The sequence below is a fragment of the Drosophila biarmipes genome, unplaced genomic scaffold, assembly GCF_025231255.1.
Source record: "Drosophila biarmipes strain raj3 unplaced genomic scaffold, RU_DBia_V1.1 ptg000009l, whole genome shotgun sequence".
Classification (NCBI taxonomy): domain Eukaryota; kingdom Metazoa; phylum Arthropoda; class Insecta; order Diptera; family Drosophilidae; genus Drosophila; species Drosophila biarmipes.
Window position 1 is genome coordinate 458,816 of NW_026114530.1, and position 14,222 is coordinate 473,037.

Consider the following 14,222-nt stretch of genomic DNA (forward strand, 5'->3'; position numbering starts at 1 on the left):
GTGAAATTTCCACGAACCATTTCTAGTCTAGATCAAAAGTCCCATATAAAAGTCCACCATAAAACCTACAGGTTCCGCGGTTAGCTAAAAATACAAAACATCGATGTTGGCCCATATGTTATATTATGTGGCCGACGTATTATAATATATTTTTTGCTATATACTCTCAATACATGACGGAATTACAAAAAAATAGTGCCTATCTTGAACCATTGTCCATGTCTTTGAAATTCGACGTCAAAATAAAAACTATCAAAATTTTCAAAAAAAAAGTCTAACATAAATTTTGATCTGTTAGGGTTGGTGGTAATAACATCACTTAACACACCACTATGAACCTAGTTGTTTTCTGTCTTAAAATACGCGTCGAATTACACCTGAACTGTCAAAATCAGATGCTCCGTTGAAAAGTAAAACTCAAAAAAAAAGGAACATTTTTGTTTGTTTGTCAGTTTGTCCCAAAACAATATTTTACAACCCTGAAAATTTGTTAAATTTGTTGTTAAACAGCTGAAGATAAGAAATATTAGTTTCACCACTTTTGGAAAGACCAGCTAGTTTGGCGAGAAAACAGCTAAAAATAGGTCAGTTTCGTACACTCGTAACTTGTGAACCAACATAGCTACAGGCTTGTGCTATATGTCGATAGAAAGTTATTTTAAAATTTAATATAATTTGTCAAAATACTATCATTCTTCCGATGTTTTACCATCTTTTTTCTGCTCTTTAACATCTCAATATTAGAATAATTAGCTCTACCACTTTTGGTAAAACTAGCTAAATTGGTGGAAAAACAGCTATAATTAGCTCTATTTGATACACCCGTAACTTGTGCACTACTAAAGCTACAGGCTACATGTCGTAAGAAAGGTATTTGGAATTACTTTGTTCGCTTTCCTAACATGATTTATCGAAATACTATCGTTTAAAACTATAACCAATCTGTTCCGATACTTAAACCCTTGCAGAGGGATGATGATTTTAGTGAAAATTTTGCAACGCAGTGTATTGGTGTTTTTTTAACATACAACCTCCTACGAAATAACATTTTTTAATTAGTTCGGAACTTAATTTAAATTTTATCTAGCTATCATAGGAAAGACCCGAAAATGATTGGGAAAACAATATGAAACAAATTGTAGCTTCGGTGTTTTTTAACTTATTATTCTATAATATTGGGAATATAATAATTATATTTTTAAGAATTTCGAATTAAAATTAATAATAATCAGACGACATAAAGACTGTCAGAGAAATAATGAAAAAATTTTTTTTAAAATCACTGAAACCAGGAACAATCCGTAAAAATTGCAGAAAAAAGATGTAAAACAAGAAAGTTATCTTCCTTCCTTCGGCAAGCCGAAGTTTGTATACACTTGCAGTTATAAAAAATAATCAACGTTAATAACACCATGTGAAATTTTTAAGGATTGTGGCTGGCTTCAGTGAAAAAAAAACGAAGAAAGATCGCTATAGTCGATGTTATGTGGGCGGCAAACAAGTTTAAGCGTTTTGGCCATTTGTAGGCGTTAGAGTGGGCGTGGTACCTTTTTTGGGAGTTGATAGGTATTGATGAGATTCTACGAGTAACGGGTATAAAAATATTGTATTATTTTTCTGACTTTTTTTTGACAGTTATATGTTAGAGTCGTCCGATTTTTGTAAATTTAAATTCGAAATTTTGAAAAATATAACAAATTATATTCCCATTCTATATTCACAACTAATTAAAAAATGTTATATCGCAGCTTAAAAGGTTATATGTTAAAAACACCAAAGATATTATATTTTCGTAATATTTTCCCACTAATTTCCCGATCATTCCTATATCGCATCTTAAAAGGTTATATGTTAAAAACACCAAAGATATCATATTTTCGTAATATTTTCCCACCAATTTCCCGATCATTCCTATGGCAGCTATATGATAGAATCCTTCAATTTTTATAAAATTTAATTCGAAATTCAGAACTAATAAAAAAGGTTTTTCAAAGCCACATCAAAGATTTAATTTGTTTATAGTATTTACCCACCAATTTTTGATAAGATTTAATTCAAAACTCAAACACAGTAGTGTTCAAAATGAGCACAGATTCAGTGCTTTTTTATGTGCCTAGTTAAGAAGAAGAAAAAGCACAGGTTCAGCACAGTTGAGCGCTTAATTAAGCAGAAGAAAAGGCACAGATTCGGCACAGGCTGAGCGTTTAGCAAAAATGAATCTTAGTATCTTGGTAATCTTAACACACCTTTTGCAGCGCTTTCTCCGCAGGCTCGGATGGCTCTATGTGAGAGACTACTATAAAAAAATTGTTGTTTAATTAAAACAAGTTACAAATAAATTTGTAAGTACTATTTTTTAATATAATAAATGTAATTTTTTGCATTTAGATCTTATAAGATTTATTTATTTATTATTTTTATTAATATTTTTACAAATTAAACTTACAAATAATAGTTATTTTCAGTCCTTAATAAAAACTTACTTAGTAAGGCCGAAACAAAATTTGGGTATGCCTTCACCTTCTTTTTACTTTGTCTCCCTCCAAATTATGGGTCAAAACAATTTGATCGGAAATAAAATTTCTTATTATACTGCTAAATCTTCCAGGTTTGCCATCACCTTGGTCTAAAAATATATAAAAATATTATTAGAAACGAAAAAGAAATCTATTTACGAAACTTGCATAGTCTTCCTTACCAATAAGCAAATTAATATATTTTGGACGTAAAAACAGACAAAAATATGCTTTCTTAAATATTTAAGATTGTAGTTAGTTTAAAAAATTTCAGGTTCCACATATTATCTTTGTTACAACATATATTTTAACATTTTCCTAGGGACTGAAATTAGAGATGTTTGGAGACTTTTACGAACAAATTTCTCTTATTTTTGGTCACTAGCAAGTTTGCAGTCAATATTCTTTTACAGACTTATATTTGTTGTCTTTTACTTAAATAATTAATCTTTTTCAATGCAATTTTTTCCGGAACTGTGTTTTTTGGGAAATTTTTTATAAATGGATGGTTTTATTTATTATAAAATACTTGTTACGTTGATCTAACTCCTTAAACTAAGTAAACGCAAGTAAAAAAGATGAAAAAGAAAACAACAAGCCACAACCACGGTTTCGCTAATCCGTTGTTGTTCTGTATTATTGGCATGTCCCGTTTGTCTATGCATGTTCCGTTGCACATGTAAGCAGGGTATTTATGGACATGTTAGACTATGCAAATCGTTAAATCTAATCTAATTTTGTAAATTCACTTATTAATAAATTATTGACGATATTATAAACACAAAAAAAAAGTTACAGGTAATTTAAATGCCGTTTGAATGATACAATACTTGTGTACACATTCCGTACTTATTTATCTACTGCTTATCTATCTATTTTTAAATATTTTTTTCGTATTGAAAACTTAAATTTTTTGATTAAAAAAGTTTCTTTGGGCGAAAAAAAAAGTAACTGCAAAATTAATTTTTCAAAAATCATTTTGCTTATATTTTTTAAAGTGCCAAAAGGTTCGCGGCGAGGCTAGCACCGAGACATGATGTCCGAATCAAATGGTTGATTTACTCCACCGAAAGAGCAAAAAGGAATGCACTGTACATATAACATCAATAACAGGCGGGCAATTGGAGTGAGAACGGTGATATGAGCGGACCTCAAAACGGATCTAGAGTCGATTACGTAAAGCACATGAAAGGAACACGTGACAGGAGGGCATAGGTGAACGGACAAAACGACAGACCGTGTAAACCGTTTAATCGTCAGGTAAAGCCTGGAAAAAGCAGATGGATAGGAGGCCGATCGGGTAGTCATCTAGCGCAGTTAGAGCCAGCGGGAACCGTTTAATAGTCAGGCCACAGCCGTATTCAAGGATGCAGTGTGCAAAGGCCGGCCGTTTCTTCATCAGGTGAGCGTCGTCAGGTGTAGACAAAGCAGGCAAGCCTGTGCTGGAAGCCGATAAGAAAGGAGGCAGTACAAAACGACGGGACAACGGGACGTCGACCCCTACCTCAAGGGCATGGCTTAAACTGGAAATGGATGCAAAAATAAATAAAAAATAAACTAAACGCCTTGAAAAATTTACCTAGCATGTAATATTCCCAATTCAGGTGCCACTGTCGAGTCGCACTGGACTTTAGTGTCGATCGATGGGCAAAAGAATACTGACAACTCAGGACATCGACAGGAGCGGCGAAGAAGGCACCCGAAATCCACACTGGCTTCAGATGCAACAGCCCTGATGAAAGGATAGGGTGAAACATTCGTCTTTGACTGGTTGTTTGCTTCAGGTTGCTCGGTTTCCCGGAGGGTAAAAGGAAACTAAGTGAGCATCTGGCGTTACCAGCCGGGACAGAGCAAGGCAAGTCAAGAGGCTGTGTCTGGCAGGCGGTTTTCTTTAGAGCTCGGCGCCTGTTCACCCTTGTCTGTGGACTCTTGTGGACAATGGCGCTTTTCTAAGCCCAATTCTGAATTATTGTTACTAGTAGCCAGGCTGTCACGTTTACTATAAATCTGGTGGGACGAAAACTCAAATCTACTGAGCACGAGTTTTATCGCGAGCAATCATAGAAAAACAAAAGAATAGGAAAATGGGGATGTGGGACATACCGCCTTAAAAGGGAGGGTTTCCCATGTTGCACAGAAGCAGGCAATTTTCCTGACAAATCGAAAGACGTGCGGGGCACTGACTGAACTAGAGGCAAACTAAAAGGATATGGTTCAAGGTCTAAGCTTACAGGTGACAGCCGTAGAATGAAAAGACCTTATTTCGACCTTTGACTTAAACGACATGCAGCAGGAAGAGCAACGGAGGGACGGAAGCCGGGAAACCAAGTTTTGCATAGAAAACACATGAAAGGTACAAGGAAAACTAAGTTTTAAGCAGTCGCCAGACAGCGAACATATACGGGTTAGACCTGTATATTATTCCACGAAAAAAGGTGGAACTGCTCCAAAGTAGGGCATTAACGTGGTTCGTGTCGAACAAAAAAAGTAAAGAACTTAAAAAAGGTCATAGAACGTACTTTATGTAAAGTCAAGCGAAGAAGCGATAGTTGTTCTGCAGGATGTGCGGCAGGTTTGTGATGAGAAGTACAGAATGCTGCCGAAGAGTGGGAAATGGCCAGCGATTCCAGCTTCAGAGAGACAAGCGGGGGTCGCAAGGTATTACCTCTGAAATCTGAAAGAAGAGAACAGAAGTTTTCTGAAACGTGAACGAGCACCAAACCACCATGATGGACGACAAACCTGTAAAGCAAAGGTACTACCCCAGAAAGGGGAGATCAATGCGGAGGTGGACAAACACCTACATGTGGTACTTACCGTGCACTCGAAGATTTCTTTCAGCTCGTCTTTAGTGATGGTGAAGGAATGAACCGGCAAGTGGACTTTGTGTGTCGATTACAGACAGATTATCTCAACGTCGGTGACGGAAGCATACCCAATGCCATGTGCAAGCTACATCGTACATAAACTACGAGAAGCACGGTTTATCAGCAGCATGGACTTTAAGGATGGGTATCGGCAAATTTTTCTTGAAATAAAAGGCAGAAATTTCACGTTGCCAGGAAAGGGTTTGTTCATGTCGTGGATTACACTGGATTATAGAACCACCATTAAAGTCTGCGAGCTGAGTCAGTACATAGGCGTTGCTTTGTGGTACCGACAGTCACACACATCGTCCATCTACACAAAGACCTCCCACCAAGGCAAGGCTTGTGACAAAACATTAATTTTTTAAGCTGATATCTGGCATTAATTCTGACGCAAGATACAAAAGACGGCGAAAAGGTAATCCCCTTATTCCTATTCGACAACGGAAAAAAAGTTTTTGACCTTTGTCTGGGCAATAGGGAAGCTAAGGACCTACTTACACTCTGAGCATTGAAACACTTTCAAAAAGAATCGTCATATGAGCTCTGGTGCTGCAACAGTACGATATTGAGATTTCGTACAGAAAGGGCCACTTTAACGTGGTAGCCGACTCTCTGTTCAGACTGCTTGAAGCAGCACGCCACGTCACGTAGTAACGGCAAGAGTGAGAGAAAGTATGAACACCAATGAATAATGAGGTATAAGGACGCATATATAAGCGGGCCCAGTGCTGAAATCATCGAGAATAAAAACGAGAATAAACAACATCAACTAGTGTCAATGTCAAGGATTTACAGCCGTGAAAGTAAACAAGGTCCAAGTTGGCTAGGTCAAGCGTAAGCGGGACAGCGTAAGTTTCTTATTTGGGACACAGCCAGCTGAGGCCCTCAAGGGCTCAATCGACTGTTATGAGGACTGCTTTAGCTACGTTAAAGTGTGTTTCGCCAACGTTGACTATTTTAAGTCCAGTGCGATGGCTACTCTGGCTACATCGGACGGTTGCCCAAATAGTCAATTTGAAATTGTACAGGCGTAGCGCCGCAATGGCTTCAAGTGGCTAGAGTGAAACGTTCGTCACTAACTGGGGATTGGCTACAGGGACTGCTGGCGTAAGCCGGTCGGTTTCCCGAATCGTCAAAGGGGACTGAGTAAGCGTCTGACGCGACTAGCTAGGAAAGAGCAAGGAAGAGGAAGAGAGAGAGGAGGCTGTGGCTGGCAGGGCGGTTGTCTTAAAAGCTCGGCGCCTTTCACCCCAGTCTAAGAAGGGTGACGCTTACCTATGCCAAACAGCCCACCTTTTCGTCATCTCTCTCGAGTGGCGTTAGAAGTTCCATAAGTAGAGAAACATCGCTAGCGGCAAGTTTTTTGAAGCGAACAAACATGCAGCGCCACGGTGGACTTAAAGCAGGTCCAGACTGAACGAATATGGACAAGGATTCATAAAGTGGACACGATCAAGGGTGCACGTGGTCCAGACCGCAAAGCAACAAGATTTTACGCCAGGCATTTTCTAAAGTCTCCCATGATTTCTGCACACGGACACAATGAAGGTTGCGAGAAAACAAGTTTTTGCGTCAGGACTCTTGTCAGATATATGAATAAGCCATGCCTAAAGAATATGTACACGAATAAGACTCAAGGACACAACCAAGGGTGTGCGTTATCCGAACTAAATTGCCAGAGTCATCTGTGATTGATTGATAGGCAAGGCGAAGGCTGATCATGCAGCCTTTTATTCCATATGAGTTATTCCATCTGCTGTTGTTCCTCAAGATTATATTCCTGTGTTGAGGGCTTGACCCTGTCCGGCATAATAATGGTTTCCTTAGGCCAGTTGGCTAAGATCGCCCTCCCGGAACTGTTGCATATCGCTCCGCGATATGTCGTAGTACCTTGTCAACTGGTTAATGACCCGAGCTCCTAATATTGCCTGGAGCTTAATTTACTGCGTCGAGAATTCATCAACAGTCCTCCGTCTGCGCACCTTTTATCTTACCTTTAAATTCATAACGGTGTCCAAATGACCTTCCGGTGCCTTTGCATCCAAATCATCCGTCTACCATGAGAGCTCTGAGCTGTGGTCCATTGTAGCCTGCTCTAGGAGATGCCTGAATTCGTTTTTGTACCACACACTAATTCCGAAAATTAAGAAAGTACTGGATATTTCGGCACATTGGGATGAAATGCCCTTATTTTGGCCAAAACCTAATAAGTTCGTGTTAATATATACATAATGTTACAATTATTTTAAGCTAAGAAATGTCCCTAGACATCGAAAATATTTAATTTGTATTTTATTGTGCAGCCCTCGTCTTGCACCAGCTGTTGAAAGTCAGCTGTTCTTGCCACGTGGTGCATGCAAGCTTGCTGATTAGTGAAGTTCCTAAATTTTGGCGTTCTCGTATTTTTAAACAGTTTGACCAATTGAAATACCTTAAAATGGAAAATATTTCGCATGTATGTAGAAAATATTTGTATAAGTGTTTAATTATATGTGCTTTTGTATTGTCATGTTTTTAAGGTAATACGTAAACACTAGTTTTGTTGATTCTAACCTAAAAATATTTGTGTTTCGTGGAGCATATCTAGCAAGATACAACAGGATTCAAATAACAACTTATGTGGTAGTATGAGTTATTATGTGTATATTCAGATAGCATTTAAATAATTTGCGGGAATTTTCGGGGGGGTTAAATATTTCAACAGATTCAAGCAAGGTTGCTATTCGTCGAGGTGACCTACTAGAAGTTTGGCTGGATAAAAATCGCAATGTCAACGTTTTTTTTGACTGGGTTTGCGTCGAAGTAATTCCAAATGATTTTCCGGAAAACGATTTGGAGGTGATTAAAAACAAAATAAAAAACTTTACTGTTCAAATTAAGAGACTACTGAACAAAGCGCACAAAAATATTCGTCGTTTCGTCGTTTGAAGAATGGTTTTGACGGTTCAACCGGACAGAGCGTTTATAAGCAAAGGTTTAATGATACCGAACCCATTTGCCTGAACCAATCTTTGTTTGTCACGACCATAATTCCCCTTCAAATGGTGGATCAATTTGGGAGAATTATTTGGAGAAGCAGATGTCCACAATCCGTTAAATATTGCAGGCCGCTAAAAATTGAGTTTGCTAAAGTAAGCCGGGATCATATTTTGAATTCAAAATTTCTTTTGGATTCGCAAATAAAAGACTTAAAGCCATTTATGTATGAGGCGGAACAATTGAGAGTGGAAGTTCTATTCGAAGTACACATGACGCTCATCGATGGAAAGTTGTTGAATACATTAATTCAACACAATCCTGTCCAATTTGTGGTGCCAGTACGAAGGACTTTTTAAAAGAAACAGAGTTAACAGTCAAAAGTTCAAGCCTAAACCAAATTCTTATCAGTACAGAGTTAGTCCTCTCCACGCATGAATTAGGTTTTTGGAATTCGTTCTCAACATCTCATATCGTGTTAGTATTCAAAAGTGGCGAATTAGTACGGACTCTGACAAAGAAATAATGATGGTACGCAAGAAGGTCATTGAGCAAAAGCTTTGGTCTGAAATGGGGTTACATATTAACAAACCAAGTCAGAATGGTTTTGGAAATTCCAACGATGGCAATACGGCACGAAGAGCATTTTCGAATGTTAAATTATTTGCCTCAATATTAGAACTGGATGACGAGCTTTTAAACAACTACATATCATTTTAATATTTTTATCATGCGAATATCACGTTTGTTTTAATAAGTTTAAGAAATTTTGTGAAGAAACGCTTCGTTTGCATTTAATTAAATATCCGTGGTATCCAATGACCGCTACGGTCCACAAAATTTTAGTTCATGGTCCAGAAATAATTAAATCATCTGTACTTCCTGTTGGTTGCTTAGGCGAAAACGCATCTGAGGCTCGCAACAAATATTACAAGCGCGATAGGATTTTGCATGCCAGGAAAAATAGCCGAGTGAACAATTTAACAGACGTATTTCACCGAGCTTTGGATTCTTCTGATCCTTACTTATCAAGCATCGCTCAAAAAAAGAGCTCAAAATCACACCCATTGCCAAGTGAAATTATTGCACTTTTAGTTCCTCCAAAACCGGAAGATGCAGCCCAAGTATATAGTGTTGAAGACGAGTTTGAAAGTATACTATATTTTGATCTTGATTTAGAAGAAGAAAGTTTAAATTAATACAAGTTTATGTACGTATTTTTAAGTTTTCGTTAATTAAGATATGTTATAAAATGCAAAAATATTAATATATAAAAATTTTCTAACAATTGTGGATACAAAATAAGGAAGAGAAAAGTATTACTAATATGAAAGTGTAATTAATATGAATTTTATAAATACTGCAGTTCAATTATGTGGGAGGCAAGGTTGTAGTGTTAAAAAAAAAAATCCGAAATTCAACTATAATATAAGCAGCAAATTCTCCAAATTTCAACTTTCTAGCTTTAATATTACGGTTATGGCCAAAATAAAGACATTTCATCCCAATGTGCAATGTATACCACGACAACCAGGTGGCACGCCATCAATATTATCTAAAATGGATATGGATTTCACATATCTTGTGTGACCAGAAAAAGTCAAGGCGATTAAGCGAAGTCAGAAACCGACAACACAACCGAGATTTTGTTGTTGTAAGAATTTGGAGAAATGTATTTATTTGACTTAGATATACATTTGTATAAGAAGAAACTTAAGGGATCGGACAATGCAAAGACCATAAATGGAGCTTAAAGTTTTTCTTTCATTCTAGCTTTTATTTGAGTTTTTCCTAGAAGGAAGGTTCTGTGGCAGCTTCCAGTTCTACCTGTATAGAAAGATGGTACAATTAATTTTCTTGCTAGTTTACAGTTAATCGATTATTTACTTTTAATGGTAGCTCTTCGCGCTGTCTCCTTCTCTTATGACCCTAATTAAGCCTCTCATTCCAACATAGTTGTTCCACGTGCTGCTGTCCCACCTGCTGCTTCATTTTCCACTTTCCTAGGGGACCAGCTAAAGATCCGGTGGGTCCGCCGCTAGCCGATGCCCAGGCTAGGGCCACGCTCATGGTGAAATCTTCACGGTCGTATTCATACTCTCCAACCGGTGCACCCCGGCTGTATGGAGCAAGAGGAGTGGACGTAGGAAGATTGGTGGTGGAATTTATTGTTAGATAACGAGTCGTCTCGCCTTCCAGGCCAAGTTCGTCCCCTTCAAGAAAGAAGTCCTCGTATGCGTGGGGCGGCTGGTCTCTTTTATATTTTGAAATTATTGGCTTGTATACAGCCGTTGCGTTGGTGCTTTCTGAATCCACCACGTATCCACCAACTCCACCATCTTTAGGAAGATCAATAAGCTCTTGGCTATGCAGAAAGAGAACGCGGCGCCAAGCGACTAATTCGCCGACAAACTTAGCATATCGACAGGCGGCTTAAGGACCAGTGGTGGTGCTCTCCCCATATTTCGGGAGTAGGCAGTAGTTTGCGCTCCTCCCGGAACTGTTGCTCCTGGTATTGCCTGCAGCTTTCATTCATCATGAGTCATCCGACTGTGTAATTTTTTGCTTACCTTTGAATTCACACCGGTGACCAAATGACCTTCCGGTGCTTTCGCTTTTGTTCAAGCCAGTTATTAACCAATCTTCCGGTACCCAAATCATCTGCCTGCCACGAAAGGCCTGAGCCGTGAGTGATTCTGGCCTGAGATGCCTAATTCGTTTTTGTAAGGGATGCCTAAATCTGGCCTGCTCTAAGATATGCATAAAATCGTTCTTAATTCTGAAAATTAAAATAAATATTGTGGTGAATTCCACGACCACCAGTTTGAAACGCGATCAATATTATTTAAAATGGATATTAATCTTAGACGTTTTGTGGAACCATAAAAAGGAAAGGCGATTAAGCGAAGATGGCTATCGATATTTTGTTGTTGCGCCGGAGAATTTAAATTGTTCGAATGCGATGGACTGAAAAGGAATAACTATATTTTGATCTTGATTTAGAAGAAGAAAGTTTAAATTAATACAAGTTTATGTACGTATTTTTAAGTTTTCGTTAATTAAGATATGTTATAAAATGCAAAAATATTAATATATAAAAATTTTCTAACAATTGTGGATACAAAATAAGGAAGAGAAAAGTATTACTAATATGAAAGTGTAATTAATATGAATTTTATAAATACTGCAGTTCAATTATGTGGGAGGCAAGGTTGTAGTGTTAAAAAAAAAAATCCGAAATTCAACTATAATATAAGCAGCAAATTCTCCAAATTTCAACTTTCTAGCTTTAATATTACGGTTATGGCCAAAATAAAGACATTTCATCCCAATGTGCAATGTATACCACGACAACCAGGTGGCACGCCATCAATATTATCTAAAATGGATATGGATTTCACATATCTTGTGTGACCAGAAAAAGTCAAGGCGATTAAGCGAAGTCAGAAACCGACAACACAACCGAGATTTTGTTGTTGTAAGAATTTGGAGAAATGTATTTATTTGACTTAGATATACATTTGTATAAGAAGAAACTTAAGGGATCGGACAATGCAAAGACCATAAATGGAGCTTAAAGTTTTTCTTTCATTCTAGCTTTTATTTGAGTTTTTCCTAGAAGGAAGGTTCTGTGGCAGCTTCCAGTTCTACCTGTATAGAAAGATGGTACAATTAATTTTCTTGCTAGTTTACAGTTAATCGATTATTTACTTTTAATGGTAGCTCTTCGCGCTGTCTCCTTCTCTTATGACCCTAATTAAGCCTCTCATTCCAACATAGTTGTTCCACGTGCTGCTGTCCCACCTGCTGCTTCATTTTCCACTTTCCTAGGGGACCAGCTAAAGATCCGGTGGGTCCGCCGCTAGCCGATGCCCAGGCTAGGGCCACGCTCATGGTGAAATCTTCACGGTCGTATTCATACTCTCCAACCGGTGCACCCCGGCTGTATGGAGCAAGAGGAGTGGACGTAGGAAGATTGGTGGTGGAATTTATTGTTAGATAACGAGTCGTCTCGCCTTCCAGGCCAAGTTCGTCCCCTTCAAGAAAGAAGTCCTCGTATGCGTGGGGCGGCTGGTCTCTTTTATATTTTGAAATTATTGGCTTGTATACAGCCGTTGCGTTGGTGCTTTCTGAATCCACCACGTATCCACCAACTCCACCATCTTTAGGAAGATCAATAAGCTCTTGGCTATGCAGAAAGAGAACGCGGCGCCAAGCGACTAATTCGCCGACAAACTTAGCATATCGACAGGCGGCTTAAGGACCAGTGGTGGTGCTCTCCCCATATTTCGGGAGTAGGCAGTAGTTTGCGCTCCTCCCGGAACTGTTGCTCCTGGTATTGCCTGCAGCTTTCATTCATCATGAGTCATCCGACTGTGTAATTTTTTGCTTACCTTTGAATTCACACCGGTGACCAAATGACCTTCCGGTGCTTTCGCTTTTGTTCAAGCCAGTTATTAACCAATCTTCCGGTACCCAAATCATCTGCCTGCCACGAAAGGCCTGAGCCGTGAGTGATTCTGGCCTGAGATGCCTAATTCGTTTTTGTAAGGGATGCCTAAATCTGGCCTGCTCTAAGATATGCATAAAATCGTTCTTAATTCTGAAAATTAAAATAAATATTGTGGTGAATTCCACGACCACCAGTTTGAAACGCGATCAATATTATTTAAAATGGATATTAATCTTAGACGTTTTGTGGAACCATAAAAAGGAAAGGCGATTAAGCGAAGATGGCTATCGATATTTTGTTGTTGCGCCGGAGAATTTAAATTGTTCGAATGCGATGGACTGAAAAGGAATAACTCCCTACAAATTGCTGTGGATATTATTCAAAGTGACCGGTCGGTTAGCAGAAAAGGGGCGAATCAGCTCTTAGTAACGGAAAGGCGAAAAAACTTTGGAAAACCAATTGGAGAATGTGAAAATGGAAAATACGAATTTGGAGAAGAAGAAAATGGAGAATGAAAGTTTGAAGAATGAGACTTGGTGAAAAAGAAAAAGGGCAAAGTGAGGATGCCGTAAAAAAGCTCTTGAAACTCTGTCGTGATCTCCCTTCACCTGAAGGAGGCAGTAGGCATGGCAGTTAAAGATTTAGTCATTCAACCACCCAACGAAAACAAGTACGTAGCAATTACAAACCGCTTTTTACAAAAATTTAGGAAATCTCCAGAGTCGAAACAACTCCGACTTCTGCAGGGTAAAGGTACATTTGGCTTAAAATCATCCGAGATCCTGGCCAACATGCGACGACTAGCTCACTCTTTTCCTGTCTGTCTGGAAAGTACGGATTTGCATAAGTTCGCTAAAATACTCGAAGCGGTAAACCACAACGCCACCACAATACCACGCATGCAGCGATCCCATTCGTTTATGCAAATTCCGCAAAGACCCTTGGAAAAAGATCAACTAAAACTTGCTTTCGCTATCACAGAAGTTTGACGTATTGTAAAAGGAAGTAAAACATCTCGAATTCCAAGGACGCTCACGCAGTTCATCACATCAAGGAATACTTTGCTTTTAACACGACCGATTTGGAAAAATCCCTCAAAAGTGCCGCTCACCACGTTCTTTGATTCTGGATCTGTGGTTTTCATCATCCCCTGTACACTGGTTAGACAAAAAAATTACTTTAAGTGATTTGACTTTGTACGCAGCGAACCAGATAGTCATTCATGGCCATCGCTTAAAACAGGTACCCAACACGACGTGCGCCACTATATTGAAACAAATGGGATCCCCGTTGTTGATAGAAGCCCCCTTGGTGAAAACTTGTCACTGCTAAGAGAGAAATAAACTTTTTGATTGAGCAAGCCATATACACGACTTCACGGAACAACTGCAAGGAAAAAAGTTTTTT